The 15,310-nt window shown below is 33.8% G+C and overlaps 1 protein-coding gene across 2 annotated transcripts in view; it reads left to right on the top strand.

Moving 5' to 3' along the window:
- Positions 1-15,310, top strand: part of NALCN (sodium leak channel, non-selective) — a 476,168-nt gene that overhangs the window by 389,873 nt on the left and 70,985 nt on the right. The gene's annotated exons all lie outside the window — the stretch shown is intronic.

Genomic DNA, 15,310 nt, shown 5'->3' with positions numbered 1-15,310 from the left:
TATCTATATATGTATATGTATACACATATATTGATAAGTAGAATATAGCAAATATGTATGTATATCACATACATGTGTTAATTTTTTCTATATATATTAATGATTTATGAACATTATATTTATAACAGTGTATGAAAAGAAAATATTTTCATTTTTTATAAAAAACACAATTGTGGTCTTTTCTCAAATAATATATAATGAGCTCAGCCAGTCAAAATTAAATAGTTCTCATTTGTTTTGTTTCATTACTGCCTATATTATAGTAAGTATATATCAATATTAAAATTTTGTTCATATTTAAATGAAACATGTTCTCCAAGACTGGAGATTAGACATGAGCTGTCTGGAGATTTTGAAGGGAATATTATGGGCAATGAGGGAATTTAAAGCCTCTTTCTGTTTTCTTCTTCATCCCCCCCTCACCAATAATATCTCTACCAAGATTACCATTAAAGAGTTTTCTCCCCCGACTAGCTCTTTATTGTGGTCTAAAAACCAAAAATCAATCTGACAGTATGTGATCTGCAAAGCTGTGTTCTTGCAGTCACCTTAAAATTATATCATCTGGTTATGCTAATCAGTCAGACAATTTTCTATAAATTTGTTTCATACTCTGACCAAAGAAAGAGATAATTGCAGACAGCTAAGTGTTAGGCCTGAGTAGCTTTTGTCAGGTAAAAGCAGGTGTTTGTGGTAATTAACAGCCACCACCAGCTTCACGAAGAGAGAAGCTTTCTACCTTTTATACACTTGAGTTCTTGTACAGTTTTCTCCCGCAGTATTACCTACTCTAGGCTTTGTAGCAATACACCTGTTGTAAACAAAAGCTTAGCTACTTGTAGCCTAAAGATAAAAGAGCACCTGTAACTCCAAATAGCTACCAGTTAGAAAAAAACCAACACACAAATTCCATGTCAACCTCAGATTAATAGGTTTTAAGATTCCTTACCAAGCCAATGGACAATGTACTTTAGGGCCTGATAGTTGGTAGTATATATATATATATATATATATATATATATATATATATATACATGTAAAATCTATAGGTAAATAATAGTCCCTGAGCAATGTGGTGCAGCCACTATAAAAACTCATATTGCTCATTGCTAAGGGGAACACTACAACTGAGGAACTTATTTATTTTTTTGCAGGTTCAGACCAAGGTATAGTAGGGCCTTTAAAAAAAAATGGACTTCCCATTTATGTGTTTCACAGCATTTGCATGTTCATTCATTTGTGAATACAATCATCATATGCATTAACAAATCTCCATTTGCATGCAAAAAGTTAAAAAAAAAGATAATAAGGTTATCCCCTTATAATTTTGCATGTGCAAAAAAATTATCCTTTTCCAGCTTAACCTTTAAAAGGAAGAAATTTGTTGTTCTGTATTTGGAATAGCAGCAATGGGACAGTATCTGATAAACCACATGTACTGAAGAGGGAATTCAAATATGGGCAAAGTGTCTTTCTTTTGACTTCAGTGTATAAGAAGCTCAAATATTGTAAAGACCACCTACCTGTCTTTGAACTTGCTCTAAGTCTCCATAAGAAGCATCTTCCAGCTGACTAGTGAAGAGGAGTGGTGTGATTGCCCAAGTGAAGGGTGAGAGTATTGCTTCTTCATCCATGATTTCACCTTGCTGCTTGTTCTGGTGATTCTATTTAAGGAGTCTACCAGTGCTTCCCAATTCCTATTGGTTTTATCTCTCTAGTTGTCCATGTTCTCTCAGAGGAAAATTCATTTCAATACATCAAGAAACAACCAAAATGGCAGAGAAAATTGGAGATACAGAAGATTTCTCACACACACATATGCACATACTCACCTTGAAGAGGAAAAATAAGAACATTTAGCCAAAGAAAGATATTGTCACTCACAGGGTACTGTGGGATACATAAATACATTCCAGCAGGAATAGAAAGACATACTTTTGTGCATCTTCAGAGGATACTACAATATCCCACTTTATACATAGGACATCTCTGTGGAGACCTGTAGCATGATGAGGCATTCAGCTCTGACATCTAACCTAGTCAATACTGCTGAACTATGGAATGGCCTGGGCACACATTACCAAATTTAGTATTGTTTTCCAAAAACTGTCTGAACCAAGATGTTTCAACATGAGATCTGAAAACTCTTACATGCTGAATACCTTCAAAGCAAACACATGCACATATACAAGCACACACTTCTAAACAGATTATTTGCAGCTCCTGCAAAAAGTTCTGATTTCACCAAAGCAGAAGTTCTAGACCAATCTACAACCTTCTTTCTGTCCCTTACTCATATGTCAAAGGGATCATAATTCCTAGAGATAGAATATGGAACTTATCTAACAAAACAGGACCCAAGCTGACTTTGGATCGAGTTATTATTAGTGCCTATTACACCAAGTAGGGGTATGTTCTTGTAAATCCCTGCTACTGTAATTTCAATGTTGGTAGCTTGCCTGAGCTCAGAAATTCTAAGTGTATCTGAGTATATATTCCACATGTATCATAAGAAACATAAAATAGCGATCCAAAATTAGAAAAATAACTGAGAACCAAAAACTCTCAGAGAACAAATGCTTTCTTGTTTTTTGTTTTGTTTTATTTTGTTTTGTTCTTAAGAGATGGCCATTGAAGATTTCACTTCCTGAAGATTACCACTTTATTGCTACCTCACCAATGGCCACTGAAGCCATGAAGTAAAAGTGTAGGTTACTGAAATGAAAGCTGCTGTAATTGAGTATATTAGTAATTTCCAGAATATGTCCCTAGTTTAAGCCTGTGGATAAAGGTTCAAGAAAAACTCCCACGCTGAAAAAAATGTCATTTTTCTAAAAAAAATCACTTCTAGTAAAGAAAGGAAAAGGAGTAATTTTCAATATAGAATTATCTCAATATAGAAACATAGTCATGGGATAACTCGGAGACCTACTCATTATAACTGAATCCATTAAACAGTTTTAAAAGGATGAGCTGTTGTCACTGTGTCTGAAACACTTCAGATACCACCCTGAGGTTTTGTTTTTTTTTTTAAGTTGGGGGGGGGGGAGGAGGAGTCTTTTCTAATTGGGTCAGGAATTGACCCAAAATATTCAAACCAAGATGTGACTTCCCTGAGGCAAAACTGTGAGGCAGTCAGTGTGGATCTCCAATACTTCTTCAAGGAACTTTGTTATTTTATGTTTTCTTAACATCCCTGATCAATCCTTGGTTGTCAGGGTCTGTCAAGTTTGTCTCACTATCCTCTCTCTTTTCACTACTCCAACTGATACCACCAAAAGTCTCATCTTTTATTTTAATTACTAGTTGATATCCTTGCTCTAGCATTTCTTCTTTCCAGTCTTTCACATAATCTAATATGTAATGTATTAAACACATCTGACCTTACCACTCTTCTGCTCAGAGTTTCTTTGACCCCATGTTGTACTAAATAAGATATAAAATGTTTAGCCTGATATTCAAAGCCCACTAAGATTTGATTCCAAGCTATCATCCAAGCATTATTTCATATTCCTGTCTTTCCCACACTCATATTCTGTGCAAACTGAACTCTTGGTCATTCTATCTATATCCAAAGTCTTCACTGATTCCCTCCAGTTGCAAAAAAGTTCATATTCAGATTTTTCAAACTGTTTTGTCAAGATTCCTCCTTTGCACTTAGTACATTTTTCCCTGAATTATATTTAAGATATAATTGTATCTTCCACTTTTCCCTAATAGGTTAAAAAAATGTGACTGATAAATCATATGAGCTCCAAACTTTGTGAGATAATGGTGGAAATTTTAATGTTGGATATTAAATTATTTGGTATGTGAATGACCCTCATGAAGCAAAACATTGATTTCAATCCTCTGGTCTTCACTTTCATTATCTATAAAATATCTATAAAATAATGGAGTTGGACAAAGCAGGGGTTCTGAACCTAGGCTCTATGATTGTTTTTAAAATAGTTTGGTAACTATATTTCATTATAATTAGTTTCCTTTGTAATACTATGTGTTTTCTGTCAAGTATTTTAAAAAATTATTCTGAGAAGGGGGTCCAGTTGGCTTCATCAGAATGCCAAAAAGATCTGGTCCACAAAAACACTCCGAATATGAGTCCAAATCTGAAGCTAATTTCCAAGATCCCTTTCACCTCTGTCTGAGGGCCTACTATTTCCCAAGTTTTCTTCTCATTAATTCTAGGGAAATTCCTGTGCCATGTGAAGGAAGGAAAAAACCGGTTTTTCTAACACAGTCAACATCATTAATTAGTACATTATAAAATTTCTCTGACCCATAAAGGTAACAAATTATCCCAAGGGAGTGGAAAGCAAGAATGGCTTTTTAATGTTAGATAAAATGCTGTATGTACTTTTATGTCTATTAAGTGTTCTATTTTTAATGTTAGCCACCAGCTTTTATGTATTATAGGCTATAGTAATCTTCCAAGTCCTATAAAAGGCAGATAGTACTCTCTACTTTGAGGGTCCAAATTCCCAAATGCATGTTATTATTTGAAGTGGAACTCATAACATTCTTTGTAATGGAAGCCGCCTGCCTTATAAATTGCCACAAACAGGAAATTCAACCCTTTGAAGGAGAAAGCTGGTTAGACACGCAATGCATCTCAGTCTGGACTTTGTAAATAACAGTAAATTCTGTCATTTCTCCACTTAAGCATCTATGCATTCTATCAATTTTGTCTTTTCAAGTTATTTTTTTTTATTAGCAATACCAAACCACTACTAGAAAAAGTAAATCTTTTTAATAAGAAAACATTGATGGCATTTTTAGAGACTTTGAGAGGATCATGTGTCTTGTGTCTAAGTGTGGGTTTTCACTTGGCACAATCATCTGTCTTGTTTTTGAAGACTTGTCTGAAGTGTATTGTAAGAGAGATGGTGTTTTACTGCCTAAATTAGAAATCCAAGGGCACTATTAAATTCCCTGGTATTCTGATTTAAAGAGTGTTATTGAGCTCCTCTAAAGAAAGTGTTCTTCAAGAAGCAGTGACCTTTTCAATATATCACAGGAAATCAAGAACTTGTAACAGTGTGCTTTCAAACCTATCACCAGCCCTCTCATTTCTCATAGTGTCATCAGCTCATCTATTACAGAATGGGGGTAATAATACATTATTTCTCCTATAAAGAAATGGACACACTAATATACTGATGCAAAATAATTAAGAAATGTAAATGCCTTGACAAGTTACACACTGCTTTGTATGCTTTGCCTGAAAGTGCCTCCATTTAGCTAAGGAAATTGGGTTGGGATTTTTCTAATATTCAAAACTTTGAAAGTTGGTTCTATGATTGATTTCATTTGGCTTTGTTCAAATTAAAATGTTTCTCACCAACATTTGTATTAGTCTAAAAGTCTAAGGAATTGGAATTTTATATCAGGATAAGATTTAAATAACTTTAACTCAGTCCAACTAGTTTTTTTTTATATATATTTTACATTGTTTGCATAATTAAAAGAGGCAATATGGTATAGTGGAAAAAGAACTACATGTAGAAGTAACTCTGAAGGATGAGTAATAAAGATCCATCATTGACAAAAGCTGGCTATTTTTTCCTAGGCAAATCACATCAGTTAGTTGTGCCATCAATCAATTATAAGACTGTAAATTATTTATTTAAACATATATGTGAGTGTGTGTGTGTGTGTAATTATGTATGTATGAGGGCAAATAACACTTGACAATTATAGGGGTCAAAGAATCCCCAACCTAGTTTAGAAGTAAACACTTTAGAGAATACAAGTATAGAGAATTCTCAGTAGAGAATAGAATTACCAATAACCTCTCTTGTCATTGATGACCAAACATTTTCTTGTCTCTGTTGCTACAGAGCTCATGCACAATTCTTGGTGCATGCAAGTCAAGTGAAGTCAATAAGCATTTACTAAGTGCATATTATGTTTGGTACAGGGATACCCAAGACTTCTCCAGGAATATTCACTGTATAGGGAAACAGATATACAAATACAAAGTAAAAGCCAGCTAAGGACATTATACAATTGAAATCTGATCTGCTGTAGCACACCTAGCTCTATTTTCTTCCTGTCAACAGAATCTCCACATCCATAGTATAAGAACAAGTTTAGTGACATCAGCCCAGAGGTCATATGTCTAGCTACTTTTGTCTGCCAGCAACATTAATGTAGAAAAGGGACTGAAATACTTGTTAGGATGGCTGGATTCAGCTGTTCAGCTGTCTTCTCTCCCTGATTGGAATAACAAGATTACAGGTTCAATAGTAAATAACAATATAACAGGAATTCAACTAAATTGTTCTTTCACCTACCATCTTTGACATTCCTAAGTGCTCAGAAAATATACATATAGAGAAACATAGCTATGAAATAGATATATAATATGGATAGATATATGTGTTTTTGCTATCTATATCATAGATATAGCAACAAACAGCAATGTATATGTGAGAGAGAGAGAGAGAGAGAAAGATTGAAAAAGAGAAAGGAAAGAAAAGAGGAGGGAGGAGAGAGGGAGAACTACAAGAACAATTCAAGATAGTTTATTTCTCTGAAATTTATTCCTCATTATCATTGCAACAGTTATTTAAAAGCCTCTTGCCCTCAACATCTTAACTGCCTAGCCCCAATGTCCATTTTTTTTACCCAAATGTGGCCAGCTCAGTCTCTTCATGTAATTATAAATAACAATGAATAATTAACTGCTGCTTTATGCTAACTACCATGTTTTGGAACCCCTTGTTCCCTTGAACTTCTCTCAACTTCATGCTTCTCCATTTCCTGCCCACTCAATTCCATCAACGTCTTTTCTTGTGATCTATAGCTATTTCTATCACTTCCTAGAATTTATATTGATCAAAGCTTTGAAGGATAATTGAGAAATGGATGCACCTAAACAATATAATTTTGCTAACTTGTGTTAGCATTAGTACTATAATCAAGTCCAATAAAATAGGTGGATGTTATAATGATGAAGTATTTTTCTGTGTCTGAAGTATAAAAAGTCATTCTGCACAAAATGTATTTTCATGTAAAAGGAAGTAAGAATATGACAGTTAACATTACTAACTACATGAACATCTTGAAATTTTAAAATGAAAATTTAAAATTAAAATGAAGTGGAGACAAAATGGTAGAGTATAGGCAAGGACTTTTTTGAACTTTCCCATAGACCTCTCCAAATACTCTTAAATAATTACTCTAAAGAAATTCTATAGTGTAGTGTTCTCTTCTTTATAGTAGCAGAATCCGCAAAAGGTGGAGTGAAACAAATTTCCAGTCCAAGACAACTTAGAAGCGTGCAGGAAAGGACTTTTGCAACAGTTTGATAGAGGAGAGCAGTCCAGCATAGGCCAGTGCAGATTGGGCCCCAGCAAACCAGGAGCCAGCATCCCAGGAGACTGAATCAGTAACAGCAATAGTGGTTTTCCCACAGGCAGAAAGGGGAGCAGACAATATGTCAGAAGGAGATTGATAGAGGCCCTTTGGCTGGCACTAGGAATAGGACTCTTTTGTATCACCTGTATATCTTGATTGCAGTTTTGGATCTTATTTCCAGTATAAGGAAGACTACTAGCATGGCAGAACTTGTAGGATACAGGGGAGAAGTGACCCTGGTCACAGTTCCAGGACTGAAAAGGATGTTTTTGGTCAAAAACCAGTACACAGTTAAGGAGAATAATAAATCTCTCCCTGATCATACACCGTTCAAAGAGCCAAAGACTTAAAATTCCCCAAAATTATTTCTGAAAGCAACTGCACAAAAAAACCTGAAGCTTGGAACAATACCTTTGTAAAGAAGAACCCTACTTTTGCATGAAGTTAAAAGTCAAGAAATCGGCTGGAAAATGAGCAAACAATAGTAAAAAAAAATTCTGACCATAAAAAGTTACTATAGTGACAAATAAAATCAAAATTTCTGTTCAGAAGAAAACAACAAACTCAAAATTTCTATATCCAAAGTCTCAAAGAAAAATATGGGTTCATCTCAGGAATGCAAGAGTTGAAAATGGATTTTATTTTTTTTAATAATAGTTTTTTGAGGCAACTAGGTGGTTCAGTGGATAGAGCACCAACCCCAAAGTCAGGAACCTGAGTTCAAATCTGACTCAGATACTTAACATTTTACACTTTTTATCTGTGTGACCTTAGGCAAGTCACTTAGCCCCAATTGCCTCAGCAAAAAAAAAAAAAAAAAAAATTTTTTTTTTCAAACTACTTGCAAAGACAGTTTTCAACATTCACCCTTGTAAAACCCTGTATTCTAAATTTGTCTACCGCTCTTCTGCCTACCTCCTCCCCTAGACAACACATAATCCAATATGTGTTAAACATGTGCTATTTTTCTATATATATTTCCACACTTATCTTGTTATACAAAAAAAATGGTTCAGATCAAAAAGGAAAAAAATGAGAATTAAAAAAAAAAAAACAAGAATGAAAAGAAACAACAAAAATGGTGAAAATACTATGCTGTTATCCACATTCAATCCCCAAGTCTTCTTTCTGGATGCAGATGGCTCTCTCCATCATAAGTCTATTGGAATTGACCTATATCACCTCACTGTTGAAAAGAGCCAAGTCCATCACAGTTGATCATCACATAATCTTGTTATTATTGTGTACAATGTTCTTTCAATTCTACTCATTTCATCTAACATCAGTTCATTAAATTTCTTCAGACCTCTCTGAAACCATCCTGCTGATCATTTCTCATAGAACAATATTTCATTACATTTATAAACAATAGCTTATTTAGACATTCTTCACTAATGGATATCCACCCAGTTTCCAGTTCCTTGTAACTACAGAAAGGGCTGCTACAAACATTTTTGCACATGTGCGTCCTTTCCCCTTTTTTATAATTTCTTTGAGACAGAGACCCAGAAGAGACACTACTGGATCAAAAGATATGCACAATTTGATAATCCTTTGGGCATAATTCCAAATTGCTCTCCAGAATGGTTGGATCAATTCACAATTCTACCAACAGTGTATTATTGTCCCACTTTTCCCACATCCCCTCCAACAGCTATCATTTATCTTTTCCTATCATTTTAGTCAATCTGAGATGTGTGTAGCAATACCTCAGGGTTTTCTTGATTTGCATTTCTCCAATTAATAGTGACTTGGAGCATTTTGAAAGGTGATTTTAAAAATCAACTAAAAAATGTAGAGGAAAACATTGGAAGAAAAACAAGAGTTATGCCTAAAAAAAACCATGAAAAAAAAACTACTAAAGAAAACAATACCTGTTTAAAAAAAACAGAATAGATTTAGCAGTTTCTACATAAAGGATCAGAGGACTTGAAATGTGATATTCTGGAATGCAAAAACAGCTAGTATTACAACAAAGAATCACCTCCCCAGCAAAATTGAATTTAATCCTTCAGAAGGGAAATGGATATTCAATGAAACAGAGGAATTTCAGGCATTCCTGGTGAAAAGAGCAGAATTGAATAGAAAATTTGACTTTCAAATACAAGATGCAAAAGAAACATAAAAAGATATACAAGAAAGAGAAATCATGAGGGATTTGATAAGATTGAACTGTTTATATTGTTACCTGGAAAAATATTTGTAACTCCTTTATGTAGACTTATTTTGTATCCTGTGACTTTCCTAAAATTGTGAATTTTTATAGTAGTTTTTTAGTTGATTTTCTAGGATTCACTAAGTATATCATCATATCATCTGCAAAGTGATAATTTGGTTTCCTCATTACCTACTCTAATTCCTTTAATTTCTTTTTTCTTCTCTTATTACTAAAGCTAATATTTCTAATACAATATTAAATAGTAACAGTGATAGTGGGCAACCTTGTTTCACCCCTGACCTTATTGGGAGTGATTCTAGTTTATCACCATTACATATGATGCTTGCTGATGGTTTTAAATAGATGCTACTGATCATTTTAAGGAAAACTCCATTTATTCCTATATTCTCTAGTGTTTTAATAGGAATGGGTTTTGGATGCTTTTTCTGCATCTGTTGAAATAATCATATAATTTCTTTTATTTTGGTTTTTGATATAATCAATTATGCTAATAGTTTTCTTGATACCAAATCAGCTCTACATTCCTGGCATAAATCTAATTTGGTCATGTTGCATTATCCTGGTGGTAAATTGCTCTATTCTTTTTGCTAATATTTTATTTAAGATTTTGCATCAATATTCATTAGAAAAATTAGTATATAATTTTCTTTCTCTGTACTGACTTTACCTGGTTTTGATATCAATACCATATCTGTATCATAAAAGGAATTTGGTAGGACTCTTTCTTTCCCTATTTTTCCAAATAGTTTTCATAGTATTGGGATTAATTGTTCTTTAAATCTTTGGTAGAATTTACATGTAAATTCCTCTGGCCCTAGAGAGTTTTCCCTTAAGAGAGTTGATTAATAGCTTGTTCAATTTCTTTTTTCTAAAATGGGATTATTTAATTTATTTCCTCCTGTTAATCTGGACATTCTATTTTTCTAAGTATTTATCCATTTCACTTAGATCATCATATTTTTTGGCATACAATTGGGCAAAATAGGTCATAAGTATTGCTCTAATTTCTTCTTAATTAGTGGGAAGTTCACCCTTTTCATTTTTGATACTAACAATTTTATTTTCTTCTTTCCTTTTTCTAATCAAATTAACTAAAGATTTGTCTATTTTATTAGTTTTTTTTCATAAAAACTCTTAGTTTTGTTTATTCAACAATTTTCAATTTTATGAATGTTCCCTTTTGTTTTCATTATTTCAAATTTGGTATTTAATTAGGGGTTTTTAATTTGTTTTTTTTCTGGCTTTTTTAGTAGCATGCTCAATTTCTTCCTTTATTTTGTGTAAGTAAGAATCTAGATATATAAAATTTTTCTTAAAAACTGCTTTGGCTGCATCCCATAAAATTTGGTGTGTTGTCTCATTATTGTCAGTCTCTTAGATGAAATTATTGATTGTATCTATGATTTGTTGTTTCACCTACTCATTTGTTAGGATTAGATTATTTAATTTCTAATTAACTTTTGATCTATTTTTCCCTAGTTCTTTTTTACATGTAATTTTTGTTGCATCAAGATATGAAAAAGATGCATTTACTATTTCTGCCTTTTTGCATTTGATTTTGAGGTTTTTATTGCCCTAACTCATGGTCAGTTTTTGTGTAGATTCTATGTATTACTGAGAAAAAATACATTCTTTTATGTCTCCATTCAATTTTCTCCAAAGTTCTATCATACCTAACTTTTTCTAAAATTTATGTATGTCTTTAACATTATACTTATTTATTTTATAGTTTGATTTATCTAGTTCTAATAGAGCAAGCTAGTGTAGTTTTGCTGTCTATTTTTTCCTGCAGCTCTCTTAATTTCTCCTGTAGGAACTTGTAAGCGATAACACTTGGTGCATATTTGTTTAGTATTGATATTACTTTATTATTCAAGGTACCTTAGCAAGATATATTTTTCCTCCTTATTTCTTTTAATTAGATCTATTTTTGCTCTTGATTTATTTGAGATCAGGATCGCTACTCCTGCCTTTTTTTACTTCAGCTGAAGCATAATAGATTCTGTTACAGCCTTTTACCTTTACTCTATATGTATCTCTCCTTGTAAAGAAGATATTGTAGGATTCTGGCCTTTAATCCAGTCTGCTATGTGCTTCCATTTTATAGAAGAGTTCATCCCATTCATAGATAAAATTACTAACTGCATTTCCCACCATCTTAATTTCCCCAAGTTACATTTTTCTCTTTGATTTCATCATTTCCCTCCTCATCAGTGTTTTGCTTCTGACTACCACCTCCCTCAATCTGCCCTCCTCTTTTAAAGTCCCTCCCCCTATCTTATCCCTTTCCCCTTCTACTTCTGTTCTCCCTTTCATTACCTCCCCCTTTCCTTTCCCCTTTCTCCTCCTACTTTTCTACAGGATGAGAGAAGTATCTATATTAAACTAAATATGTCTTTGAAGCAAATCTGATGAGATTAAGATTCACACAATGCTCATCCCCCTGCCTTCTTTCCCTCAGTGTAATAGGTCTTTTTTGCCTCTTCATGTGATGTAATTTACCACATTCCTTCCTTATATCTCCTTCTAGTACAATCTCTTTTCCACTCATAGATTCTTTTTATATTATTACAGTAATGTCAACTTATACTTATGCCCTCTAAGGAACTAACAGACATACAGTTCTCAAGAGGTAAAAATATCATCATCCCATATAAGGAACCTTGAAAAAACATAATTTTTAACCTTTAAAAAAATCTTCCCTCTTTTACATTTTTATACTTCTCTTGATTTCTGTATTTGAATATCACATTTTCTGTTCAATTCTGGTCTTTTCATCAAAAACACATGAAAATTAACTACTTCATTAAATGTCCATCTTTTCCCCTGAAATATAATGCTTAATTTTGTTGGAAAGTTGGTTCTTAGCTGCAGTCCAAGTTCCTTTGCCCTGCTGAATATCATATCCCAGACCCTTTAATCCTTCAGAGTAGAAACTGCTAAAATCTTTGTAATCCTGATTGTAGCTTCTCAATATTTTAATTGTTTTTTTTTTTTTTTTTTTGGCTACTTGCAGTATTTTCTCCTAGACCTGATAATTCTGGAATTTAACTAAAATATTCCTTGGAGTTTTCATTTTGGGGTCTCTAGCAGGTGCTGATTGATAGAGTCTTTCAATGACTAGTTTACACTCTGGTTCTAGGACATTAGGGGAGTTTTCCTTGATGATTTCTTGAAAGATGTTCTCTAGGCTCTTTTTTTCATTATGGTTTTCATTGTCTCTCCTGGGTCTTGTTTTTTTAAGATGAGGTATTTTACATTTTCTTATATATTTTTTCTTTTTTTCTTTTGTTTGACTCATTCTTGATATCTCATTAAGTCATTTGCCTCCATTTGTTCAATTCTAATTTTTAGTGACTTATTTTCTTCACTTGGGTTTCTTTTATCTTCTTTTGTATTTGGCCAATTAATCTTTTAAATGAATTGTTTTGTTCATTGGATTTTCAGAAATTCTGCTTTTCAAGAAGTTGTTTTCTTTTTCCATTTCACCAAAATTATTCTTTGAAGAGTGATTTTCTTCAGACAATTTCTGTATTTCCTTTTCCATTCTTATTTCCTTACCACATTTTTCTTCAAACTTTCTTTTGATATCTTTTTGAATTCTTCCAGGAGAGATTTGTAAGATGGAGACCAATTTATGTCACGTTTTGAGGCTTCATCTAGAGATGTTTTGCCTTTAGTGGTCTCAGGGTTTGAGGTCTTTTCTTCCCTGTTTCCATAAAAGCTATCTGTGGTCAGAGCTATTTTTGCTTTTTTGCTCATTTTTAAAGGTCTGCTCTTGGGGCAAAGGGGAAATTGCCCCAAGCTTCCTCTACAGGCAACACCAGCTTCACATTGCCCTGGGGCTTGTGCTGCCATCTTTCTTTCTTTGCTGGTAGGCATGACCAAGTTATGCTGGAGTTCAGAGGCTCACCATTTGTCTTCTGTAATTGTGTTGGAGGTCTCACAGCTAGTCTGCTGATCCACTGGTTTCCTTCACAGGTTCTTCTAAACCAGGACAGAGTAGCAACTGCTCCTGTATTTTGTTTAAGAGCCTCCCACTGGATTCCGTTCCCTCATCCCCCCAAAGGCCTCTCTCCCCTGAATCTCCCCACAGTGCACTACACTGCCCTGAGCCTGTGGGCTTGCAAACCCTCCTTCTCCCTGCTGACCGATTTAAACAGACCTTTCCTGAAGTTCTTCTAGTGTATCTTCTGCTGGAAATTTGTTACATTCCAAATATTTGTGGGTTCTTTTACTCCTAAATCTATTCAGAGACTTAACCTAGTGTTGATCTGAGGGAAACCAAAAAGAGTTCAGACAAAGACCTATCTACTTGCTGCCATCTTGGCTCTACCTCAGTATTTATAACTCCTAAAAACTTTCTGATTAAAGCAATTAGGAATATACATAGACAAAAAACAGAGTTTTGATTTGGATGTGATGGTGTGATTATCTAAAAAAAATAACTAAGGGATGAGAAATGAGAATGCATTGGGAAAAGGGCAAAGGGAGAGGTAAAATAGGACAGAGAACAAAAGGAATTTTACTCTGGAGGTAAAATGGGGGAATGGGAGTGACTATGGGAACCTTACTAGAGGAAATAACATATAGGGAATGGGAGTGACTATGGGAACCTTACTAGAGGAAATAACATATACACTCATTTGGATGTTGCTATCTGTCTTACCATTCAGTAAAGTCAGAAGAGAAGGAGATAAGAGAAGGAGAAGAGGTCATAGAAAGGAGGGAAGTTTAGGAGGAGATAAAAGTGAGAAGCAAATCCCTTTTGAGAAGAGACTGGGTAAAAGAAAAGACAGAGAATCATAAACAGGAGGAAAATGGGATGGAAAGAATTACATAGTTGGCAGCCATTACTGTGGAAAAATAATATATAGTGAGAATTCATTTCTCAAACTTATAGAAAACAGTCAAATTTGTCGAAATAAGAGCTACTCCTCAATTGATAAATGGTCAAAAGATATGAACAGGTAGTTTTAAGACAAAATAATCAAAGTTATCTATAGTTATATAAAAATGTTTTACATAACTATTGATGAAAGAAATACAAATTAAAACAGCTCTGAGCTTCTACTACACACCTGTCAGATTGGCTGTTATGATAGAAAAGGGAAATGATAGATGTTGGAGGGGATGTGGGAAAAGTAAGCCTAACATACTACTGGTGTAGTTGTATACTGATTCCGCCATTCTGGAGAGCAGTTTGAAACTTTGCCCAAGAGGGATATAAAATCATACATATCCTTTAACTAAGGAGCACCATTTATAGGACTGTGTCCCAAAGAAATAAAAATGAAAAGAAAATGACCTATGTATAGAAAATATTTATAGCACCTCTTTAATTGGTGGAAAATAATTGGAAATTGAGGGAATATTTATCAATTTGGGGATGACTCAACAATTGTTGTATGTGATTGTGATGGAATACTATTGTCCTTTTAAGAAATGATGAGGGCACTAGTGAGACAATGAGACAATTTCTGATGCTCTGGGAAAAATGGAAACACTTAAATGAACTGATGCAAAATAAAATGAGCAGAATCAGAATATTGTACACAATGATGACAATATGTTATGATGATCTATTAGGAATAATTTAGCTGTTTTCAGCAGTACGATGGTGTTGCCCATCTCCAGAGGAAAAACTGGTAGAACCTGAATGTGATCAAAGATACTTTTTCTTTACTTATTTTCTTGGTGGTTTTTTCATCTGTGTTCTTTCACAGAATGAAATGGGTTTTGTGTGAGTACACATTTATAACATATATC

The sequence above is a fragment of the Sarcophilus harrisii genome, chromosome 3 (genome assembly GCF_902635505.1).
Source record: "Sarcophilus harrisii chromosome 3, mSarHar1.11, whole genome shotgun sequence".
Taxonomy (NCBI): domain Eukaryota; kingdom Metazoa; phylum Chordata; class Mammalia; order Dasyuromorphia; family Dasyuridae; genus Sarcophilus; species Sarcophilus harrisii.
The sequence above is the reverse complement of the archived record's forward strand: the minus strand, read 5'-3'. Positions and strand labels throughout refer to the sequence as shown.